This window comes from Lampetra planeri, chromosome 81 (genome assembly GCF_965212315.1).
Source record: "Lampetra planeri chromosome 81, kcLamPlan1.2.h2, whole genome shotgun sequence".
In the NCBI taxonomy this organism is placed as follows: Eukaryota; Metazoa; Chordata; class Hyperoartia; order Petromyzontiformes; family Petromyzontidae; genus Lampetra; species Lampetra planeri.
In genome coordinates this window covers 827,120-853,915 of record NC_136185.1, presented here as the reverse complement: position 1 = coordinate 853,915, position 26,796 = coordinate 827,120, and the positions used below count along the sequence as shown (strand labels likewise).

Here is a 26,796-nt window from a genome sequence, read left to right as displayed (position 1 = left end):
GTGTGTGAATGCACACCGCTGTATAGACAGTCATGTTTATAAGCACACTTGTGTGTGTATGTCTACTCGTCCGTGTTTTTTAAAGGAAGGATATGGTTGAAATAACGTACGATCAGTCATCTTTAAAAACAATTCAGGTCTTTATTAATCTGCAAGAAAATTCACGTTAATACTCGTATCGAAATCTGTATTAATACGCTTGCTCAAACAGGAAGGAACTAGGGAAATTATATCCCAATAGGAATTCAACAGTTGAAACATATTCTTAAAATCTAACACGTAAACGTCGATTTCCCCATTGACGTCCTTTTCGACTGAAGCCATTCGTCCAGAAGTCCAAGCCATCAAACACAAGAACAACGAACGTGCAATCCACGCACACTCTGAAACCTATAATTTTAAGTTATTTTATTTATTACACAATGATAAAAAATTAAAGAACATGTTTTAAATATTGAGCAAAGTTGTGATCACAGTTTTTCTCCAACTTTAGCTCAACAAAACCACTTAACCACGAGAGAAAAATTAGAAATTGAACCACCACACAACCACTGCGCATCACACTACATCAACAAGTAATCCGAGATGACTACGAAGCACACGTGACAACGTCTGGAATAAACAAGACAGCACGCTCACATCATTTGCTGTGAGAAGATTACAACACATGCCTCCTTCTAGCATAAGCACCAGCCATTTGACAGCCCCGATGATCCAACTACCAGACGAAGCAATGTATCTTTCGAAGAATAACATTGTTGCCATCCTGAAGTAAGCGAACACTTCTAGAACTTTAAAGGAAGACTTTCATCTGAACACATCATAGAGCATTCACAACATCACTCAGGCTCGGTGTACTGAAAATCACTGAAAAAATATATCTAAGAGACACGAATATACACAGGGCAACAGTAAACAGATGTACTCAATACGTTTGAGTCTCCAGCCACTCCACTACACCAAGCCATCTCTTCAGATCCAACTTCATGTGGTCAAAAGAGGAATTTCCTTTAGAACTTATTACATCACTTTCGAATTCAGCTTTTTATTCCTGATGACTTGTGAAGTGTTTTCTAACCGTGAAAATGCTTCAAACACACAGAGCAATCAAACATATTTGTTCAAATGATCACACTAGCTTGGTGTACTGCTGCAAATCACTGATTAAAAAAGAGTTGTACGTTATTAATTGATCTTACAGAGATACAGACATGCACGTTCCAGGACTTCAACAGCTAAAAGAAGTGCTCAAAACTTTGATTTTCCAGCCACTCCAGCAGCCATTTTTGATTATCCAACTGCATGGGGTCGAAAGTGGAATTGTCTTCAGCGCTGATTACATCCACTACATCTAGCCATCTCTCAGGATCCAACTGCATCGGGTCGAATGAGGAATTGTCGTCAGGACTCATTACATCCGCTACATTCAACGATCTCTCAGGATCCGCCTGCATCGGTTCGAAAGATGCATTTTTTTCAGGACTCATTGCAGCACTTTGAATTTCACCTTTAGATTTTACTTCCCTATCATTGCGGATCTTCTGATGCTTGTTTCGGGGTGATGGCCGTGGACATGTCCTCTCCCTCGTAGAGCAATTAAATGGCTTCTCGCCCGAGTGTGTTTTCTGGTGAGTGTTAAGAGCTGACTTCCACGCAAATGCATTCCCACAAAGAGAGCACTTGAATGGCTTCTCACCCGAGTGTGTTGTCTGGTGACTGTGAAGATTTTATTTCCGTGAAAATGCCTTCCCGCACACAGAGCAATTGAATGGCTTCTCGTTCGTGTGTGTTTTCTGGTGACTGTTTAGTGTTGATTTCTCTGCAAATGCCTTCAAACAAACAGAGCACTTGAATGGCTTCTCGCCCGTGTGTGTTTTCTGGTGTCTGTTAAGATGTTGTTTATGTGAAAATGCCTTCCCACACACAGAGCACTTGAATGGCTTCTCGCCCGAGTGTGTCTTCTGGTGACTGTTTAGAGTTGATTTCTCCGCAAATGCCTTCTCACAAACAGAGCACTTGAATGGCTTCTCGCCCGTGTGTGTTTTCTGGTGACTGTTTAGAGTTGATTTCTGTGCAAATGCCTGCAAACAAACAGAGCACTTGAATGGCTTCTCGCCCGTGTGTGTTTTCTGGTGACTGTTTAGTGTTGATTTCTCTGCAAATGCCTTCAAACAAACAGAGCACTTGAATGGCTTCTCGCCCGTGTGTGTTTTCTGGTGTCTGTTAAGATGTTGTTTATGTGAAAATGCCTTCCCACACACAGAGCAATTGAACGGCTTCTGGCCCATGTGTGCGTGGCGCTGTGGAGAGTTTATCTGCTCCATGTGACTGATTCTTCAGAGCAGAGTAACAGTGGCGGGTGTTGTTGAGAGTTAAAGGCACCCTCTAAGCTGCGTGGATGTCTGTCTCAAATCGCCAAAAATCAAACTCTCACTAACGTCTAACCGACACACAGTAACGTCTCGTAAGTCGGGCTACACGCGACTACCAGTTGTATCCACTAACGAAGACACTTACTTGTTGATGCACGGCGTGTCGATGTCCCTGTAACCCGTCTGAAGAGATCGCCACGAACTCTCCCAGTCGCCAGGCAATCGTGCTCGCCAGGCTGGGTCTCGCAGGAAAAGGGTAATCTGCAGAGAGAGGAGTCGAGCGTCTATCCTCAGTGAAATCCCTCTGGAAATGGTCTTGAGGTCTGATTTTAAGCCCCTTACAACTCCCCTCTAGCATCCAAATCCGTTGTTCTTGACTTGGATTATCACAGACTTTGCATTCAATTGTTAATTTTTACATTAACAATCCGCATATGTCGCAGCATAGCTTAGCGAATCTGGCCATTGTAGTTTAACCTTAATACGTATGTGCATTATACTGCGTAATTGTACACTTCTGTTTGAATAATTACATACATCTCTATGCATAATTCCGTGCTTCCTGTGAATTTGGTAATATTCACCCGACAATGTCCTCTAAACTGCTGCAAGTTTAGAGGATTTAACATCGACATACAGTCTGAAGTATCAAAATGCTGATGTTCAGTTCGATTTGGACTAAGAGGTGCAAATGTATACTGTACTGACGTTGTTTTATAAAAAATATTTAAGTATTTGTGTTGATATGAGCGCGTCAGTAAATCAAGGTGATTTGTTTAATTTAATTCACGACAATTATTACGATTGTTGTCAAACACTTTTATTGATAATCGAAATGGTATCGCTTGTTAGCGTGTGTGAGCAATGTCTTTCTCCAACTTTAGCTCAACAAGACCACTTAACAACGAGAGTCCAGGGCTCTATCTATGACGATCTTCTGTCTTCACTGGTTAGCTTCACCATCTCTCCCCGAGCCCTCCGGCTCATCCCCTTTCATACCAAAACCCCCGCTGAGGGGTGGGGCCCCGGGGGATCCCAGCTCCGAGTCAGCCCCCCAGGCTGCCCGATGCGGACGTCGCCGGGAGCACCTTCCAGTGCACCGACATAGCCACGCCCACTGTGTTTCTTTCCCGTGTGATCCCATTGTATAACAGCCCTTCCGTAACGCCCCTACACATTCAATTGTTATTCTCGGAAGTAACTCTCCTCATATCTAACAAACCTAATCTCATGTGGCCATTGTGCTCAAGCCTAAGTAGAATTTTGCATTTCACTGCATAATTGTTCGCATGCTTTTGAATACGGATGGGCATCTCCTTGCATAATCATGTGCATGTTGTTAGTTTGCACATTAACAGTGGCCTGTAAACGTCTATCAATGTATCGGCCTTAACTGTGAAATAACGCCTCAGATATCACAATGTTGATCGATATATACTTTAACTAAGAGGTGCATGCTTCATAGCGTGTTGACGTGGTTTTATAACTATGTTTAAGGACACTTGTTGATGAGGGTGTGTCTAGACAACGAAGGTGAATTGTTATATTCGCTCAATTAAAATGGTTACAATTGCCGTGGATACCCATCTGGATGGTATAGTTTGTAAGCGTTGTTTATTATAATGTAACGCAACTATTATCACATTTCAGTCTATAGCAGAAAGTCCCGTGTGTTGTAACGCTGCTGTGTATGTACAGTGCTGTGTGCACTCATGTGTCTATATATTTTCCACGTGTTTTCACGCAACAGTCGGGAGACCTCGTTGGCCGCTGTGATGGCTATGAGCCTTCCCTCTAGGACATTGCTCACATTTACCGCAGTATGTATCGATATGGAAAACAGACATGACAACTGCGGGCCGCGGGATTTGAATTACATTATAATTACTAGTATCACATTGTGGTCGTATTAAAATCACACTATCCACTGCTGGATCTGCCCTTTCAATGGATTCATATATATGTAGTGGTGGTATTGACGTGCGCCGACTGTGACAGTGATGGATCACGGGGCGGCGCGGGGTGCGGGGTTGGGCACGCGTTGTGGGCGTGGTGTGGACGCGCGCGCCGGGAGTGACAGATGACGGGGCGGCGCGGCGTGGGTGGTGAGGCACGATGAGATGTGGGAAAAGAGGATCGTAGCCAGCGCCCGGCGATTGGTCGAATAAGTGGGTGCTCGCAGCGACGTCCGCAGGTGGGGTATAAAGGGGGACGCGCGAGAGCACTCGGGGAGAGTTACCCAGTTGAAGACCCGAAGACGGAGCTGAAGACCTAGTGCCACGAGACCCCTAGTCCCGCCGTCCTTGTGGGGACCGGGGCCCTGTGTGGCTCGGAGGCGAGGCTGTGGGACCCGGGGTCCGACGCCCCCGTGGGTCGGGCTGGGGACCCACAGTCGAGACGGATACCCCGGGCAGGGAGTGTCCCGAGTAGCTCAGGGGCGTTAGTCGCCGAGTAGCTAAGTGGATGTTGGTCATCCGAGTAGCTCAGTGGCGTTTGTCGCCGAGTAGCTAAGTGGGTGTTTGTCACCCGAGATACTAAGTGGATGTTGGTCATCCGAGTAGCTCAGTGGGCGTTAGTCGCCAAGTAGCTAAGTGGGTGTTTGTCACCCGAGATACTAAGTGGGTGGTTGTCACCCGAGATACAAAGTAGGTGTTAGTCACCTGTAAACGAGTTTGATAAAATAAAGAGTGTGTTACCCGTGAAGTCGTCTCCCGCCGAGTTACTACATTACACAGGCATTTGCATTGAAGTCATCTCTTCACAGGCACCAGAAAACACACACGAACGAGAAGCCATTCAAATGCTCTGTGTGTGGGAAGGCATTTTCACGGAAAACAATTCTACACAATCACCAGAAAACACACACGGGCGAGAAGCCGTTCAAGTGCTCTATTTGTGGGAAGGCATTTTCACAGAAATCAAATCTTAACACTCACCAGAAAACACACACGGGCGAGAAGCTATTCAATTGCGCTGTGTGTGGGAAGGCATTTTCACAGAAATCACATCTTAACAAACACCAGAAAACACACACGGGCAAGAAGCCATTCAGATGCTCTGTTTGTGGGAAGGCATTTTCACAGAAATCAAATCTTAACACTCACCAGAAAACACACACGGGCGAGAAGCCATTCAATTGCTCGGTGTGTGGGAAGGCATTTGCGGAGAAATCAACTCTTAACAGACACCAGAAGACACACACGAACGAGAAGCTATTCAATTGCGCTGTGTGCGGGAAGGCATTTTCACGGAAATAAAATCTTCATAGTCACCAGAAAACACACTCGGGCGAGAAGCCATTCAAGTGCTCTCTTTGTGGGAATGCATTTGCGTGGAAGTCAGCTCTTAACACTCAGAAGAAAACACACTCGGGCTAGAAGCCATTTCATTGCTCTACGAGGGAGAGGACATGTTCACGGTCATCACCCCGAAACAAGCACCAGAAGATCCGCAATGATAGGGAAGTGAAATCAAAAGGTGAAATTCAAAGTGCTGCAATGAGTCCTGAAAAAAATGCATCTTTCGAACCTAGGCAGGTGGATCCTGAGAGATCGTTGCATATAGCGGATGCAATGAGTCCTGACGACAATTCCTCTTTCGACCCCATGAAGTTGGATCCTGAGAGATGGCTAGATGTAGTGGATGTAATCAGCTCTGAAGACAATTCCACTTTCGACCCCATGCAGTTGGATACTCAAAAATGGCTGCTGGAGTGATCATTTGAACAAATATGTTTGATTGCTCTGTGTGTTTGAAGCATTTTGACGGTTAGAAAAAACACTACACAAATGAGTGTGACGTCATGAGTGTGACGTCATGAGTGTGACGTCATGAGTGTGACGTCATGAGTGTGACGTCATGAGTGTGACGTCATGAGTGTGACGTCATGAGTGTGATCAGCGGACAGCCACGATGCTGCCAGGTGAGGGTAAACTTGTGTGCTGGAGATGCTTCACCTGAAACTCGCCTCCACACGTGTTCGCTATGAACATTGTAGCAATAAGGGACGATTAGTCATCTTTAACATGTCAGGTCTTTATTGTTCTGCAAGTAAATTAACCTTCTTGGTTCTTTCGGTAAAGTCACGAAGAAGGGAAATAATAAAATAATAAAAATTAAACATTATACAATTATTTTATTATGTTTTTTTTTCATCTTCTTTGTTCTTTCGGTAAAGTCACGTAGAAGGGAAATAATAAAATAATAAAAATAATAAAATAATTTAATAAAGTTTTTTTATTCGGTTTTAAATTATTATTTTATTATTATTTAAAAAAATATTTTTTTATTTTTTATTTTTTTATTTCCCTTCTTCAATAAGGGACGATTAGTCATCTTTAACATGTCAGGTCTTTATTATTCTGCAAGTATATTAACCTTCTTGGTTCTTTCGGTAAAGTCACGAAGAAGGGAAATAATAAAATAAAAAAAATAAAACATTATACAATTATTTTATTATGTTTTATTTTCTTCTTCATCTTCTTGGTTCTTGCGGTAAAGTCACGTAGAATGGAAATAATAAAATAATAGAACATCATAAAATAATTTTATAAAGTAATTTTATTCTGTTTTAAATTAATTTGTTTATTATTTAATTAAAATAAACATAATAAAAAAAATTATACAAATTTTTAATTGTTTAATTTTTATTATTTTTTCATTTCCCTTCTTCAAAAAGGGACGATTAGTCATCTTTAACATGTCAGGTTTTTATTGTTCTGCAAGCAAATTAAAGTTAAAACTTGTAGAGACACATGCACACTCGTGTGTGAATTCACACCGCTGTGTAGACAGTCGTGTTTATAAGCACACTCGTGTGTGTATGTCTGCTCGTCCGTGTTTTTCTAAGGAAGGATATGGTTGAAATGACGTACGATCAGTCATCTTTAAAAACAATTCGGGTCTTTATTAATCTGCAAGAAAATTCACGTTAATACTCGTATTGAAATCTTTATTAATACGCATGCTCAAACAGGAAGGAACTAGGCAAATTATTTCCCAATTTCAACAGTTAAAACATATTCTTAAAATCTAACACGTAAACGTCGATTTCCCCATTGACGTCCTTTTCGACTGAAGCCATTCGTCCAGAAGTCCAAGCCATCAAACACAAAAACAACGAACGTGCAATCCACGCACACTCTGAAACCTATTATTTTAAGTAATTTTACTTATTAAACATTGATAAAAAAAAAAAGTTAAAGAACATGTTTAAAATATTGAGCAAAGTTGTGATCACAGTATTTCTCCAACTTTAGCTCAACACTACCACTTAACCACGAGAGTAAAATTAGAAATTGAACCACCACACAACCACTGCGCTTCACAACACATCAACAAGTAGTCCGATAGGACTACAAAGCACCACCTTAACGTGACGAAGTCTAGAATAAACTTTAACACGCAATTAGCTGTGAGAAGATGACATGGCACCTTCTACCATAAACACCACACATTTACCAGTCCCGATGATACAACCACCAGACGAAGCAACGCATCTATAGAAATATAACATTGTTGTCATCCTGAAATAAGTGAACACTTCTGGAACTTAAAAGGAATACGTTCATCTGAATACATTATAGAACATTCACATCACTCTAGCTCGGAGTAATGGAAATGACTGAAAAAATACATCTAAGAGACACGAATATACACAGGGCAACAGTTAACAGATGTACTCAATACGCTTGAGTCTCCAGCCACTCCATTCCATCCAGCCATCTCTCAGGATCCACCTGCAAAGGTTAGAAAGATGCATTTTTATCAGGACTCATTGCAGCACTTTGAATTCTACATTTTGATTTCAATTCCCTATCATTGCGGATCTTCTGGTGCTTGTTTCGGGGTGATAACCGTGAACATGTCCTCTCCCTCGTAGAGCAATTAAATGGCTTCTCGCCCGAGTGTGTTTTCTGGTGCCTGTGAAGATTTTATTTCCGTGAAAATGCCTTCCCGCACACAGCGCAATTGAATGGCTTCTCGTTCTTGTGTGTTTTCTGGTGTCTGTTAAGATTTGATTCATCCGCAAATGCCTTTCCACAAACAGAGCAATCGAACGGCTTCTCGCCCGTGTGTGCGTGGCGCTGTGGAGAGAGTATCTGCTCCATGTGACTGATTCTTCAGAGCAGAGTAACAGTCGCGGGTGTTGTTGAGAGTTAAAGGCACCCTCTAAGCTGCGTGGATGACTGGCTCAAATCGCCAAGAAGCAAACTCTCACTAACGTCTAACCGACACACATTAACGTCTCGTAAGTCGGGCTACACGCGACTACCAGTTTTATCCACTAACGAAGACACTTACTTGTTGATGCACGGCGTGTCGATGTCCCTGTAACCCGTCTGAAGAGATCGCCACGAACTCTCCCAGTCGCCAGGCAATCAGGCTCGCCAGGCTGGGTCTCGCAGGACAAGGATAATCTGCAGAGCGAGGTGTTGCGCGTCTATCCTCAGCGAAATCCCTCTCGAAATGGTCTTGAGGTCTGATTTTAAGCCCCTTATAACTCCCCTCTAGCATACAAATCCTTTGTTCTCGTCTGGGCATATCATGGACTTTGCATTCAATTGTTAATTTTTACATTAACAATCCGCATATGTAGCAACATAGCTTAGCGAATCTGGCCATTGTAATTTAACCTTAATACGTATGTACATCCTACTGCGTAATTGTACACTTCTGTTTGAATAATTACATACATCTCCATGCATAATTCCGTGCTTCCTGTGAATTTGCTAATATTCACCCGACAATGTCCTCTAAACTGCAGGGATTCATCTTCATGGTTCTTTCGGTAAAGTCACGTAGAAGGGAAGTAATAAAATAATAAAAATAAAACATAATACAATAATTCTCACGACGGAAGAGATGGAGGACGAGACAAAGGAGGAGGTGGAGGAGGTGCAGGTGGTGGAGGTGGTGATGCAGGCTCGTAAAGGACGCTACTGGGCAGTTGGAGGCAGTCGCCCTCCAACAACAACGGAGGGCGGAGGAGCGACGCTCACAACAACGAGCGGAACGCCGGGTGGCTAAAGCACATCAAGTTTGTACAGTAGGGGGCACAGGTGGTGCATCAGCCAGTCATCTCGGTCATCTCGGTCAGTCGACCCGTGGCACCTGCTGGGTCTGCCCCGTAACCTCCTGCCAGCTGGCGTTCGACACTTCACGTGGTAGCCTCAAGGTGCACTTGGCCTGGCACAAGCGTCGTGGTGACGTCACCGCCACTTAGTGGCGAATGGCGGTTGTTGTTGTTGATGCAGGGAAAGAAGAGGAAGCGAGGGGGCTACGAGCCTTCCCTCCGGGACATTGCTCACATCCACTACTGCGTTACCGTCCAACACAGTCAATGAAGGAAGGGGGTTGTTTTAGCAAAATTTTACTCGTGGCAGGGGATTGACAAACAACAGGGAGTGCCTCCTTCTGATAAACAAAAAACGAATGAAGGGGTCATGGGAGCGTGGCGTAAGGTGTGGAAAGCTGTAAGTCACAGGTATCAATCGAATTGGGTCAATGACACCAGCACACGAATGGTGGGGTCGTTTGGAATGATGTTGCATTTATGAAAGATGAAGTTCTCCGACGTTGCATTTCATGAACTTTACATTCAATTGTTATTTTTGGAAATTACAATCTGCATATCTAGCAACAGAGCTTCTCTATCTTCTTGGTTCTTTCGGTAAAGTAACGTAGAAGGGAAATAATAAAATAAAAAATATAAAAACATAATAAAATAATTCTCACGACGTTTCGGAGGCAACACAAGCTTCCGTCTTCAGGTGGAACCGTCACAGCACGATAGCTGTATCAAGTAAGATACATTTCAAGAAAACAGTCCTTGTATATATACTGGTTGAGGGTGGGAGGATATTATTATTGTGAGGTTCGGTGTGGCTGAAACACGCTGTTAGGAATGAGCCTTTGTTGTGTAGTCTGGTTGAACTCGGAGGTTCCAAGAGTTTGCATATCAAGAGGAATTTAGCATATTTATGGGAAATGCAGATATGGGATTAGTCATGACTTGTGGAATCTGGCTATTGAGCTTAATCCTGAATACATATATTCATCTCACCGCATAATTCGCGTTAATTTGTTAATATTCACCCTGCAATGTGCTGCAAACTGCTGCATGTTCAAAGGCGTTACCAGGGAAATGCAGTATTAAAATTCTGATTTGGACTTTGAGGTGCAACTTTATACCATGCTGACTTTGTTTTATAAAAATATTGAAGTACTTGTGTTGATATGAACGCGTCAGAACAATCAAGGTGATTTGTTTAATTTAATCCAAGAACATTATTACGATTGCTGTCATACACTTTTATTGATAATCGAAATGGTATAGCTTGTAAGCGCGTGTGTATTTACACTGCTGTGTAAGTACACTTGGGGAGCGGTAGTGTAGCGGTTTCTATGTACAAAGCGGTGTGTATGCACATTCGTCTATGCATATACACTGCTATGTCCACTCGTGTGTGTGTGTTGCGTACATATAATTGAGGGCAACGTGGTGATGAATGCGGCACCACAACAGGGAACTACAGGGATGAGACTCCCCGCTCGTGGTGCTAAATTAATGAAAACAGCGCCACTGAGCGGACAGAGCCCAGCCCCTACAGCTCGTGCGTGTGACGTCATGAGTGTGACGTTATGAGTGTGATCAGCGGACAGCCACGATGCTGCCAGGTGAGGGTCAACTTGTGTGCTGGAGATGCTTCACCTGAAACTCGCCTCCACACGTGTTCGCTATGAACATTGTAGCAAAAAGGGACGATTAGTCATCTTTAACATGTCAGGTCTTTATTGTTCTGCAAGCAAATTAAAGTTAAAACTCGTAGAGACACATGCACACTCGTGTGTGAATGCACACCGCTGTATAGACAGTCGTGTTTATAAGCACACTTGTGTGTGTATGTCTACTCGTCCGTGTTTTTTAAAGGAAGGATATGGTTGAAATAAGGTACGATCAGTCATCTTTAAAAACAATTCAGGTCTTTATTAATCTGCAAGAAAATTCACGTTAACACTCGTATCGAAATATTTATTAATACGCTTGCTCAAACAGGAAGGAACTGGGCAAATTATTTCCCAATTTCAACAGTTAAAACATATTCTTAAAATCTAACACGTAAACGTCGATTTCCCCATTGACATCCTTTTCGACTGAAGCCATTCGTCCAGAAGTCCAAGCCATCAAACACAAGAACAACGAACGTGCAATCCAGGCACACTTTGAAACCTATTATTAAGTTATTTATTTATTACACAATGATAAAAAAAAATTCAAGAACATGTTTAAAATATAGAGCAAAGTTGTGATCACAGTATTTCTCCAACTTTAGCTAAACAAAGCCACTTAACCACGAGAGTAAAATTAGAAATTGAACCACCACACAACCACTGCGCTTCACAACACATCAACAAGTAGTCCGATAGGACTACAAGGCACCACCTTAACGTGACGACGTCTAGAATAAACTTCAACACGCAATTAGCTGTGAGAAGATGAACATAAACACCACACATTTACCAGTCCCGATGATACAACCACCAGACGAAGCAACGCATCTATAGAAGTATAACATTGTTGTAATCCTGAAATAAGTGAACACTTCTGGAACTTAAAAGGAATACGTTCATCTGAACACATTATAGTGCATTCACAACATCACTCTATTTCGATTTAAAGCTTTCGTGACTGCAGGGATAAATCTTCTTGGTTCTTTTGGTAAAGTCACGTAGAAGTGAAGTAATAAAATAATAAAAATAAAACATAACGACTTTTCGGCCATAACGCAAGCAGCCATCTTCAGGTGGAGAATAGGTCTGTCAAGTAGACAGAGTCTGAATGACTACTTGACAGACCTGTTCTCCACCTGAATACGGCTGCTTGCGTTGTGGCCGAAACATCAATCTAGCTTGGAGTACTGCAAATCACGGAAATAATATTTCGTACCTTATTAACTGATCTAACAGAGACACAAACATGCACATTCCAGGACTTCAAGAGTTAACAGAAGTACTCAAAACTTTGACTCTCCAGCCATTCCAGCAGACATCTCTCAGTATCCACCTGCATGGGGTCGAAAGAGGAATTGTCGTCAGGGCTCATTACATCCAGCAACCTCTCAGGATCCAACTGCATGAGATCGAAAGAGGAATTGTTAGCAGGACTCATGACATCCACTACATCTAGGCATCTCTCAGGATCCACCTGTATAGGAACGAAAGATGCATTTTTTTCAGGACTCATTGCAGCACTTTGCATTACACCTTTTGATTTCACTTCCCTATCATTGCGGATCGTCTGATGTTTGTTTCGTGGTGATGACCGTGAACATGTCCTCTCCCTCGAAGAGCAATTGATTCGCTTTTCACCCGAGTGTGTTGTCTGGTGACTGTGAAGATTTGATTTCCGTGAAAATGCCTTCCCGCACACAGTGCAACTGAATAGCTTCTCGTTCTTGTGTGTTTTTTGGTGTCTGTTAAGAGTTGATTTCTCCGCAAATGCCTTCCCACACGTAGAGCACTTGAATGGCTTCTCGCCCGAGTGTGTTTTCTTGTGAGTGTTAAGATGTGATTTCTTTGAAAATGCCTTCCCGCAAACCGAGCACTTGAACGGCTTCTCGCCCGTGTGTGTTTTCTGGTGCATGTGAAGATGTGATGTCTGTGCAAATGCCTTACCACAAACAGAGCACTTGAATGGCTTCTCGCCTGTGTGTGTTTTCTGGTGTCTGTGAAGATGTGATTTCCGTGAAAACGCCTTCCCACACACCGAGCACTTGAACGGCTTCTCGCCCGTGTGTGTTTTCTGGTGCATGTGAAGATGTGATGTCTGTGCAAATGCCTTACCACAAACAGAGCACTTGAATGGCTTCTCGCCTGTGTGTGTTTTCTGGTGTCTGTGAAGATGTGATTTCCGTGAAAACGCCTTCCCACACACAGAGCACTTGAATGGCTTCTCGCCCGTGTGTGTTTTCTGATGACTGTGAAGATGTGATTTCTGTGAAAATGCCTTCCCACACACAGAGCAATTGAATGGCTTCTCGCCCGAGTGTGTTTTCTGGTGCATGTGAAGAGCTGACTTCCATGCAAATGCCTTCCCACACGCAGAGCAATTGAACGGCTTCTCGCCTGTGTGTGTGTTCTGGTGACTGTGAAGATTTGATTTCTCCGAAAATGCCTTCCCACAAACAGAGCACCTGAATGGCTTCTCGCCCGTGTGTGTTTTCTGGTGTCTGTTAAGATGTTGTTTATGTGAAAATGCCTTCCCACACACAAAGCACTCGAACGGCTTCTCGCCTGTGTGTGTTTTCTGGTGACTGTGAAGATGTGATTTTTGTGAAAATCCTTTCCCACACAAAGAGCATTTGAACGGCTTCTGGCCCGTGTGTGCGTGGCGATGTGGAGAGAGTATCTGCTCCATGTGACTGATTCTTCAGAGCAGAGTAACAGTCGCGGGTGTTGTTGAGAGTTAAAGGCACCCTCTAAGCTGCGTGGATGTCTGTCTCAAATCGCCAAAAAGCAAACTCTCACTAACGTCTAACCGACACACAGTAACGTCTCGTAAGTCGGGCTACACGCGACTACCAGTTTTATCCACTAACGAAGACACTTACTTGTTGATGCACGGCGTGTCGATGTCCCTGTAACCCGTCTGAAGAGATCGCCACGAACTCTCCCAGTCGCCAGGCAATCGGGCTCGCCAGGCTGGGTCTCGCAGGAGAAGGGTAATCTGCAGAGAGAGGAGTCGAGCGTCTATCCTCAGTGAAATCTCTCTCGAAATGGTCTTGAGGTCTGATTTTAAGCCCCTTATAACTCCCCTCTAGCATCCAAATCCTTTGTTCTCGTCCTGGCCTTTCATGGACTTTGCATTCAATTGTTAATTTTTACATTAACAATTCGCATATGTCGCAGCAAAGCTTAGCAAATCTGGCCATTGCAATTAAACCTTAATATGTATGTACTTCGCACTGCATAATTGTACGCTTCCGTTTGAATAAAGATTTACATCTCCATGCATAAGTCCGTGCTTCCTGTGAATTTGCTAATATTCACCCGGCAATGTGCTGCAAACTGCTGCCAGTTCAATGGCGTTACCAGGAAGATGCAGACTGCAGTATTAAAATTGTGATTTGGACTTTGAGGTGCAAGTTTATACCGTGCTGACTTTGTTTTATAAAAATATTGAAGTACTTGTGTTGATATGACCGCGTCAGAACAATCAAGGTGATTTGTTTAATTTAATCCACGAAAATTATTACGATTGCTGTCATACACTTTTATTGATAATCGAAATGGACTCGCTTGTAGGCGTGTGTGTATTTACACTGCAGTGTAAGTACACTTGGGGAGCGGTAGTGTAGCTGTTTGTATGTACAAAGCGGTGTGTATGCACATTCGTCTATGCATATACACTGCTATGTCCTCTCGTGTGTGGGTGTGTGTTGCGTACAAAGAATTGAGGGCAACGTGGTGATGAATGCGGCACCACAACAGGGAACTACAGGGATGAGACTCCCCGCTCGTGGTGCTAAATTAATGAAAACAGCGCCACTGAGCGGACAGAGCCCCGCCCCTACAGCTCGTGCGTGTGACGTCATGAGTGTGACGTCATGAGTGTGATCAGCGGACAGCCACGATGCTGCCAGGTGAGGGTCAACTTGTGTGCTGGAGATGCTTCACCTGAAACTCGCCTCCACACGTGTTCGCTATGAACATTGTAGCAATAAGGGACGATTAGTCATCTTTAACATGTCAGGTCTTTATTATTCTGCAAGTAAATTAACCTTCTTGGTTCTTTCGGTAAAGTCACGAAGAAGGGAAATAATAAAATAATAAAAATAAAACATAATACAATTATTTTATTATGTTTTATTTTCTTCTTCATCTTCTTGGTTCTTTCGGTAAAGTCACGTAATAGGGAAATAATAAAATAATAATTTTATAAAGTAAAATTTTAATTAAAATGTTTTATTATTTTATTATTTAATAAAAATAAAACGTAATAAAACATTTTATAAAAATAATTTTTTTTTATTTTTATTCTTTTATTATTTCCCTTCTTCAATAAGGGACGATTAGTCATCTTTAACATGTCAGGTCTTTATTGTTCTGCAAGAAAATGAAAGTTAAAACGCGTAGAAACACATGCACACTCGTGTGTGAATGCACACCGCTGTATAGACAGTCGTGTTTATAAGCACACTTGTGTGTGTATGTCTACTCGTCCGTGTTTTTTAAAGGAAGGATATGGTTGAAATAACGTACGATCAGTCATCTTTAAAAACAATTCAGGTCTTTATTAATCTGCAAGAAAATTCACGTTAATACTCGTATCGAAATCTGTATTAATACGCATGCTCAAACAGGAAGGACCTAGGCAAATGATTTCCCAATAGGAATTAAACAGTTAAAACATATTCTTAAAATCTAACACGTGAACGTCGATTTCCCCATTGACGTCCTTTTCGACTGAAGCCATTCGTCCAGAAGTCCAAGCCATCAAACACAAGAACAACGAACGTGCAATCCACGCACACTCTGAAACCTATAATTTTAAGTTATTTTACTTATTAAACATTGATAAAAAAATTAAAAAATTGAGCAAAGTTGTGATCACAGTATTTCTCCAACTTTAGCTCAACAAAAGCACTTAACCACGAGAGAAAAATTAGAAATTGAACCACCACACAACCACTGCGCTTCACAACACATCAACAAGTAGTCCGATAGGACTACAAAGCACCACCTTAACGTGACGAAGTCTAGAATAAACTTTAACACGCAATTAGCTGTGAGAAGATGGCATGGCACCTTCTACCATAAACACCACACATTTACCAGTCCCGATGATACAACCACCAGACGAAGAAACGCATCTATAGAAGTATAACATTGTTGTCATCCTGAAATAAGTGAACACTTCTAGAACTTAAAAGGAAGGCTTTCATCTGAACATATTATAGAGCATTCACAACATCACTCTATTTCGATTTAAAGCTTTCGTGACTGCAGGGATTAATCTTCTTGGTTCTTTCGGTAAAGTCACGTAAAAGGAAAATAATAAAATAATAATAAAAAATTATATAATAATTCTCACGACGTTTCGGCCACAACGCAAGCAGCCATCTTCAGGTGGAGAACAGGTCTGTCAATTAGACAGAGTTGTGGCCGAAACATCACTCTAGCTTGGAGTACTGGAAATCACGGAAATAATATTTCGTACCTTATTAACTGATCTAACAGAGACACAAACATGCACATTCCAGGACTTCAAGAGTTAACAGAAGTACTCAAAACTTTGACTCTCCAGCCATTCCAGCAGCCATCTCTCAGTATCCACCTGCATGGGGTCGAAAGAGGAATTGTCGTCAGGGCTCATTACATCCAGCAACCTCTCAGGATCCAACTGCATGAGATCGAAAGAGGAATTGTTGTCAGGACTCATGACATCCACTACATCCAGGCATCTCTCAGGATCCACCTGTATAGGATCGAAAGATGCATTTTTTTCAGGATTCATTGCAGCACTTTGAATTTCTCCTTTTGATTTCACTTCCCTATCATTGCGGATCTTCTGATGCTTGTTTCGGGGTGATGACCGTGAATATGTCCTCTCCCTCGGAGAGCAATTGATTCGCTTTTCACCCGAGTGTGTCTTCTGGTGCCTGTGAAGAGCTGACTTCCATCCAAATGCCTTCCCACACACAGAGCAATTGAATGGCTTCTCACCCGAGTGTGTTTTCTGATGACTCTGAAGATGTGATGTCTGTGAAAATGCCTTCCAACAAACAGAGCATTTGAATGGCTTCTCGCCCGTGTGTGCGTGGCGCTGTGGAGAGAGTATCTGCTCCATGTGACTGATTCTTCAGAGCAGAGTAACAGTCGCGGGTGTCGTTGAGAGTTAAAGGCACCCTCTAAGCTGCGTGGATGTCTGGCTCAAATCGCCAAGAAGCAAACTCTCACTAACGTCTAACCGACACACAGTAACGTCTCGTAAGTCGTGCTACACGCGACTACCAGTTATATCCGCTAACGAAGACACTTACTTGTTGATGCACGGCGTGTCGATGTCCCTGTAACCCGTCTGAAGATATCGCCACGAACTCTCCCAGTCGCCAGGCAATCGTGCTCGCCAGGTTGGGTCTCGCAGGAGAAGGGTAATCTGCAGAGAGAGGAGTCGAGCGTCTATCCTCAGTGAAATCCCTCTCGAAATGGTCTTGAGGTCTGATTTTAAGCCCCTAGCATCCAAATCCTTTGTTCTCGTCCTGGCCTTTCATGGACTTTGCATTCAATTGTTAATTTTTACATTAACAATTCGCATATGTCGCAGCATAGCTTAGCAAATCTGGCCATTGCAATTAAACCTTAATATGTATGTACTTCGCACTGCATAATTGTACGCTTCCGTTTGAATAAAGATTTACATCTCCATGCATAAGTCCGTGCTTCCTGTGAATTTGCTAATATTCACCCGGCAATGTCTTCTAAACTGCTCCAAGTTTAGAGGATTTAAAGACATAAGCTTCCGTCTTCAGGTGGAACCGTCACAGCACGATAGCTGTATCAAGTAAGATACATTCCAAGAAAACAGTTCTTGTATATATACTGGTTGAGGGTGGGAGGAGCCAAGGTAGGCCCTGGATATTATTATGGTGAGGTTCGGTGCGTCTGAAACACGCTGTTAGGAATGAGCCTTTGTTGTGTAGACTGATTGAACTCGGAGGTTCCAATAGTTTGCATATCAAGAGGAATTTAGCATATTTATGGGAAATGCAGATATGGGATCAGTCATTACTTGTGGAATCTGGCTATTGAGCTTAATCCTGAATACATATATTCATCTCACCGCATAATTCGCGTTAATTTGCTAATATTCACCAAGCAATGTGCTGCAAACTGCTGCCAGTTCAAAGGCGTTACCAGCCAAATGCAGTATTAAAATTGTGATTTGGACTTTGAGGTGCAAGTTTATACCGTGCTGACTTTGTTTAATAAAAATATTGAAGTACTTGTGTTGATATGACCGCGTCAGAACAATCAAGGTGATTTGTTTAATTTAATCCACGAAAATCATTACGATTGCTGTCATACACTTTTATTGATAATCGAAATGGTATCGCTTGTAAGCGTGTGTGTATTTACACTGCTGTGTAAGTACACTTGGAGAACAGTAGTGTAGCTGTTTGTTTGTACAAAGCGGTGTGTATGCACATTCGTCTATGTATATACACTGCTATGTCCACTCGTGTGTGGGTGTGTGTTTCGTACAAAGAATTGAGGGCAACGTGGTGATGAATGCGGCACCACAACAGGGAACTACAGGGATGAGACTCCCCGCTCGTGGTGCTAAATTAATGAAAACAGCGCCACTGAGCGGACAGAGCCCCGCCCCTACAGCTCGTGCGTGTGACGTCATGAGTGTGACGTCATGAGTGTGATCAGCGGACAGCCACGATGCTGCCAGGTGAGGGTAAACTTGTGTGCTGGAGATGCTTCACCTGAAACTCGCCTCCACACGTGTTCGCTATGAACATTGTAGCAATAAGGGACGATTAGTCATCTTTAACATGTCAGGTCTTTATTGTTCTGCAAGTAAATTAACCTTCTTGGTTCTTTCGGTAAAGTCACGAAGAAGGGAAATAATAAAATAATTAAAATAAAACATAATACAATTATTTTGTTATTCTTTTTATTTTCTTCTTCATCTTCTTGGTTCTTTCGGTAAAGTCATGTAGAAGGGAAATATTAAAATAATAAAATAAATTTATGAAGTCATTTTATTATGTTTAAAATGTAATATTTTATTATTTAATTAAAATAAAACATAATAAAATTATTTAATAAAAAAATTATAGTTTTATTTTTATTATTTTATTATTTCCCTTCTTCAATAAGGGACGATTAGTCATCTTTAACATGTCAGGTCTTTATTGTTCTGCAAGAAAATGAAAGTTAAAACGCGTAGAAACACATGCACACTCGTGTGTGAATGCACACCGCTGTATAGACAGTCGTGTTTATAAGCACACTTGTGTATGTCTACTCGTCCGTGTTTTTTTAAAGGAAGGATATGGTTGAAATAACGTACGATCAGTCATCTTTAAAAACAATTCAGGTCTTTATTAATCTGCAAGAAAATTCACGTTAATACTCGTATCGAAATCTGTATTAATACGCATGCTCAAACAGGAAGGACCTAGGCAAATGATTTCCCAATAGGAATTAAACAGTTAAAACATATTCTTAAAATCTAACACGTGAACGTCGATTTCCCCATTGACGTCCTTTTCGACTGAAGCCATTCGTCCAGAAGTCCAAGCCATCAAACACAAGAACAACGAACGTGCAATCCACGCACACTCTGAAACCTATAATTTTAAGTTATTTTACTTATTAAACATTGATAAAAAAAATAAAAAATTGAGCAAAGTTGTGATCACAGTATTTCTCCAACTTTAGCTCAACAAAAGCACTTAACCACGAGAGAAAAATTAGAAATTGAACCACCACACAACCACTGCGCTTCACAACACATCAACAAGTAGTCCGATAGGACTACAAAGCACCACCTTAACGTGACGAAGTCTAGAATAAACTTTAACACGCAATTAGCTGTGAGAAGATGACATGGCACCTTCTACCATAAACACCACACATTTACCAGTCCCGATGATACAACCACCAGACGAAGCAAGGCATCTATAGAAGTATAACATTGTTGTCATTCTGAAATAAGTAAACACTTCTGGAACTTACAAGGAAGACTTTTATCTGAACACATTATAGAGCATTCACAACATCACTCTAGCTCGGAGTAATGGAAATCGCTGAAAAAATTATCTAAGAGACACGAATATACACAGGGCAACAGTTAACAGATGTACTCAATACGTTTGAGTCTCCAGCCACTCCACTACATCCAGCCATCTCTCAGGATCCAACTGCATGGGGTCGAAAGTGGAATTTCCTTTAGAACTCATTACATCACTTTCGAATTCAGCCTTTATTCTAACCGTGAAAATGCTTCAAACACACAGAGCAATCAAACATATTTGTTCAAATGATCACACTAGCTTGGAGTATTGCTGTAAATTTCTGATTTAATAAATTGTACGTTATTAATTAATCTTACAGAGATACAGACATGCACGTTCCAGGACTTCAACAGCTAAAATAAGTGCTCAAAACTTTGATTTTCCAGCCACTCCAGCAGCCATTTTTGAGTATCCAACTGCATGGGGTCGAAAGTGGAATTGTCTTCAGCGCTGATTAGATCCACTACATCTAGCCATCTCTCAGGATCCAACTGCATGGGGTCGAAAGATGAATTGTCGTCAGGACTCGTTAAATCCGCTACATTCAACGATCTCTCAGGATCCGCCTGTATAGGTTCGAAAGATGCATTTTTTTCAGGACTCATTGCAGCACTTTGCATTACACCTTTAGATTTCACTTCCCTATCATTGCGGATCTTCTGATGCTTGTTTCGGGGTGATGACCGTGAACATGTCCTCTCCCTCGTAGAGCAATTGATTCGCTTTTCACCCGAGTGTGTTTTCTGGTGCCTGTGAAGAGATGACTTCCATGCAAATTCCTTCCCACATGCAGAGCAATTGAACTGCTTCTCGCCCGTGTGTGTTTTCTGGTGCCTGTGAAGATCTGACTTCCATGCAAATGACTTCCCACACACAGAGCACTTGAATGGCTTCTCGCCCGAGTGTGTTTTCTGGTGACTGTGAAGATGTGATTTCTGTGAAAATGTTTTACCACAAATAGAGCACTTGAATGGCTTCTCGCCGGTGTGTGTCTTCTGATGACTGTGAAGAATTGCTTTCCTTGCAAATGCCTTCAAACAAACAGAGCACTTGAATGGCTTCTCGCCCGAGTGTGTTTTCTGGTGAGTGTTAAGATTTGATTTAAGTAAAAATGCCTTCCCACAAACAGAGCATTTGAATGGCTTCTCGCCTGTGTGTGTCTTCTGGTGAGTGTTAAGATGTGATTTCTGTAAAAATGCCTTCCCACACACAGAGCAATTGAACGGCTTCTCGCCCGTGTGTGCGTGGCGATGTGGAGAGAGTATCTGCTCCATGTGACTGATTCTTCAGAGCAGAGTAACAGTCGCGGGTGTTGTTTAGCGTTAAAGGCACCCTCTAAGCTGCGTGGATGTCTGCCTCAAATCGCCAAGAAGCAAACTCTCACTAACGTCCAACCGAGACACAGTAACGTCTCGTAAGTCGGGCTACACGCGACTACCAGTGTTATCCACTAACGAAGACACTTACTTGTTGATGCACGGCGTGTCGATGTCCCTGTTACCCGTCTGAAGAGATCGCCACGAACTCTCCCAGTCGCCAGGCAATCGTGCTCGCCAGGCTGGGTCTCGCAGGAGAAGGATAATCTGCAGAGCGAGGAGTTGCGCGTCTATCCTCAGTGAAATCCCTCTCGAAATGGTCGTGAGGCCTAAATTTAAGCCCCTTATAACTCCCCTCTAGCATCCAAATCCTTTGTTCTCGACTTGGCATATCATGGACTTTGCATTCAATTGTTAATTTTACATTAACAATTCGCATATGTAGCAACATAGCTTAGCGAATCTGGCCATTGTAATTTAACCTTAATACGTATGTACATCCTACTGCGTAATTGTACACTTCTGTTTGAATAATTACATACATCTCCATGCATAATTCCGTGCTTCCTGTGAATTTCCTAATATTCACCCGACAATGTCCTCTAAACTGCAGGGATTCATCTTCATGGTTCTTTCGGTAAAGTCACGTAGAAGGGAAGTAATAAAATAATACAAATAAAACATAATAAAATAATTCTCACGACGGAAGAGATGGAGGACGAGACAAAGGAGGAGGCGGAGGAGGTGCAGGTGGTGGAGGTGGTGATGCAGGGAAAGAAGAGGAAGCGAGGGGGCCTTGCTCGCGTGGCGAGAGCGATCACCTCACTCCTCCGCCGCGTGCTGCTTTGTGGTGGCATGTCCACCACACAGTAGGGGTGGTTGTTGTGGTCGTGGATCGCTGCCAACCATGACCACTATCACCAGACTACCCACCCACCCCGTGACACATCCCAGGCACACACCCACACACCCCGTGATACACGTCACACACACACCACATGGTTCCCCCCCCGGAGAGAATACTGTTCTGAACCTGTTTATTAAACATATTTAAGGACACTCGTGTTGAGCATGGTGCTTTTAGCAAACGAGTGTGTTTTGTTATAATTTCTGTCGTAAACTTTGAATAATCATCTGAATGGTTTAGCTTGTAAGCGTGGTTTATAATAAAGTAACGCAAAAAAACAATCGTCACCTTATAGTCTGTAACATACGACCTTCGGTGTGTATATACACCAGTGTGAATGTGTTCAATATTTTGTTAATGTTCAATATTTTGCACGTGTTTAATATTTTGGACGTGTTATATGGTTATTCCATTGACTATTGAGGGGTTACCAGCCCCTCGCACCCGTCCAAAGACCTCGTGGGCCACTGTGGTGGCTACGAGCCTTCCCTCCGGGACATTGCTCACATCCAACACAGCGTCACCGTCCGACACCGTCAATGAAGGAAGGGGGTTGTTTTTTCAAAACTTTACTCCTGGCAGGGGATTGATAAACAACAGGGAGTGCCTCCTTCTGATAAACAAAAAACGAATGAAGGGGCGTGGGAGCGTGGTGTAAGGTGTGGAAAGCTGTAAGTCACAGGTATCAATCGAATTGGGTCAATGACACCAGCACACGAATGGTGGGGTCGTTTGGAATGATGTTGCATTGATGAAAGATGAAGTTCTCCGACGTTGCATTTCATGAACTTTACATTCAATTGTTATTTTTTGAATTTACAATCTGCATATCTAGCTATTAGCTTATGTAATCTGGCTATTAAGCTTAATCCTGAATACGTATATTCATGTCACCGCAAAATTCGCGTTAATTTGCTAATATTCACCCTGCAATGTGCTGCAAACTGCTGCCAGTTCAAAGGCGTTACCAGGGAAATGCAGACTGAAGTATTTTTGTCATACACTTTTAATGATAATCGAAATGGTATCGCTTGTAAGCGTGTGTGTATTTACACTGCTGTGTAAGTACACTTGACTTTGACTCCTGTGTGTGTGTGCACGTGTTTGTTGTAAGCATTGTACAGTTAACGAACGCTCAGATAACTTTAAAAAATCCGATTTTTATTCATCTGCAAAAAAAATGATTACGTTAATATTGCTGTGCATGCACACTCGCGTGTGTGTAGAGGTAGTGTAGTGGTTAGCGCCCAGCTCAATTCTCGGTCACGTTAAATTCAAGCTCACGGCCAACACCAGGGAATGTGGCCCAACAGTCGGTGGCAGACGCCATGTAAGGCGACAAGTGCCTTCAGTGTGTGCGAGTGTTCGGGAACGCGGAGGCTCAGGTGTGAATGTCGGGATGAAGGGGTCATCCTGCGGTGGATCGCGAGCGTATCGGGTGGTCCCAGAGACACGCAGGGTGGGTGATCTAAACTATTCAAAACAAACCACACCCTCTTGAAATGCCTGAAGTTTTTTCTTCTTCTTGGTTCTATAGGTAAAGTCACGTAGAAGGGAAGTAATAAAATAATAAAAACAAAGCATAATAAAACAATTCTCACGACGTTTCGGCCACAACGCAAGTAGCTGTCCTCAGGTGATAACCAGGTCTGTCGAGGCGACAACGTCTGAATGAAACAGCACACGTGCTTGGAGCATTTATATAAGCTGGGTTGGAAGGGGGGGGAAAGGGCGCCTTGACAAATGAATATGCATATCAAGAGGAATTTAGCATATTTATGGGAAATGCAGGTATGTGATTAGTACTACTTATGCCCGTGCATTATGCAGGATTAGCAGCATCAAAGGGAGGGGATATGGGAAATGCAGGTATGTGATTAGTACTACTCATGCCTGAAGTTTTGGCTGATAAAAAATAAAATAGTGGTGGCGATAAAGTGGAGCCTGGAAAAGTGGTCACGAACCAAAAGCGCCGCGTTTATATCCCCGCTCTAACCCCACAGTACTGCCGAGCTGCTACTTACAGCAGGAAGCTTTCAGAAATTCAACAGTTAAAAGATCAATACGTAAACGTCAAATAATCATACTGTGTATATATATGAATCCATTGAGAGGGCAGATCCAGTAGTGAATAGTGTGATTCTAAATCGACCACAATGTGATACTAGTAATTATAATGCCATTCAAATCCCGCAGCCCGCAGCCCGCAGTTCGCATATAGATACATACACAATGTATTCATTCGAGCACAGTGTGATTATAATACGGGATATTACGAAAGGCATATGACTAATCGGTCTTGCCTGCATCCCTGCACTGATGTTCACCTTCGGCGTAGGCATGAGCAACCACCACTCCTCGCCTGGGGCATACAGCTTCTCACAGCTCACCGCCAGGACGTAATAAACCATTTCGGATCTTAACTGATTGTTGTTCACGTTTACGGTGACTTTCAGACCGCAGTCCACTCACTGGCATTGACTGTGTATCTTGTGTTCTCCACAGGGAATGCATTGTTTGCTCCACTGCGGGTCTCATGCTTCTACATACTATTAACATTCCCTCCCTTTGTTAATGCTATCCCCTCCCTTTGATGCTGCTAATCCTGAATAATGCACGGGCATAATATGACTTTGAAACCCCCAGCCCACCGCCTACGCATTTTCCATAAATATGCTAAATTCCTCTTGATATGCAAATTATTTTGTCAAGGCGCTCTTCTTCCACCTCCAACCCAGATTATATATACGCTCCAAGCTTGGCAGTGTTTCATTCTTCACCTGAAGAAGGCTGCTTGCGTTGTAGCCGAAACGTCGTGATAATTATTGTATTATGTTTTATTTTAATTATATTATTACTTCCCTTCTACGTGACTTTACCGAAAGAACCAAGAAGAAGAGCCACTCTCCCTGTTGTTTGGCATTCCCCTTCCACGAGTCAAGTTCTGTAAAAACAACCCCCTACCGCATCGGCGGAGGGTAAAGCTGTGGTAACTGTGAGCAATGTCCCGGAGGGAATGCTCATAGCGATCACAGCGGCCCTCGAGGTCTCCGGACTGTTGCGAGGGGCTGGTTACCCCTCCACATTCAATGCACTTACCGTGAAAACACGTGGAAAATGTTTCAACACATTCGTACACACAGCACTGTAATACACAAAGGTCTAAATACACACGAGACTTTCTGCTATAGACTGAAATGTGATAATGGCTGCGTTACAATATAATAAACAACGCTTACAAACTATACCATCCAGATGGGTATCCACGGCAATTGTAACGATTTTAATTGATCGAATATAACAATTCACCTTCGTTGTCGAGACACACGCTGATCAGCAAGTGTCCTTAAACATATTCATAAAACCACATCAACACGCTATGAAGCATGCACCTCTTAGTTAAAGTATATCTCGATCAACATTGTGATATCTTAGACGGTATTTCACAGCTAAGGCCGATACAGATGTAATAGAGTTCACGACTCTTGGACGCCGGAGTTGGAGGCACACGGGTTAATTCACACAGCACAGTTGTGGCATACAACACTAGAGGGGGTGTCGGCCCCCTCACCCGGCTAGCTGGGGATACACGCGCTAGCTACTCCTAGCCTGCCTCCTAGTCCTCCTCTAACGGGCTAGGGGAGGCTATCTGGCCCGACACTGGTAAGTCGGGCCCGGTACCCTGAGTCCCAGACCAGCGCTGACAAGAGCACCGGCTCTGGATCTCGGGACCACGCCGCTGGCTCGGTCCTGTTCGGCCCTGATAAGGACGGCGAACCAGGGGAGTACAGGGCTCTAGCTAAGACGTCTTCAGTCTTCACTGGTTAGCTTAACAAGAACCCCGAGCCCTCCGATACATCCCCTTTAATACCCAGCCCCCCGCTGAGGGGTGGGCCCCCCCCGGGTGCCTGGCGCGGACGTCGTAGAGAGCACCTCCCCGTGCACTCACGTAGCCCCGCCCACTGTGTTTGTTTGCCATAAGCTGCCATGCATAACGGGCTCTCTCTCTAACACCCCTACACATTGATAGCAATTTACAGGCCATTGTAAATGTGCAAACTAACAACATGCACATTATTATGCAAGGATATGCCTATCCGTATTCAAACGCACGCGAACAATGATGCAGTGAAATGCACATTACTATTGAGGCTTAAGCACAATGGCCACATGAAATTAGGTCTTTTAGATATGAGGAGCGTTACATCCGAGAATAAAAATTGAATGCAAGGAAGTTTATGAAGAAAATGCAAATGATTCTAGTTTGATTTCATAAATGGGAAAAATAATCTCAACCAGTGTGCGTAGCAAATGCAAACAAATAGAATGAAATAAACGAAACTAATGTCTTCACTACACTCATTAAACATGGGGCCACTATTTTAAAT

General features: G+C 42.9%; 1 pseudogene; it reads right to left on the bottom strand.

The window, feature by feature from the left end:
- Window positions 1-1,235: 1,235 nt before the first annotated feature.
- LOC144738285 (uncharacterized) overlaps window positions 1,236-26,796 on the bottom strand; it is a 59,207-nt pseudogene continuing 33,646 nt past the window's right edge.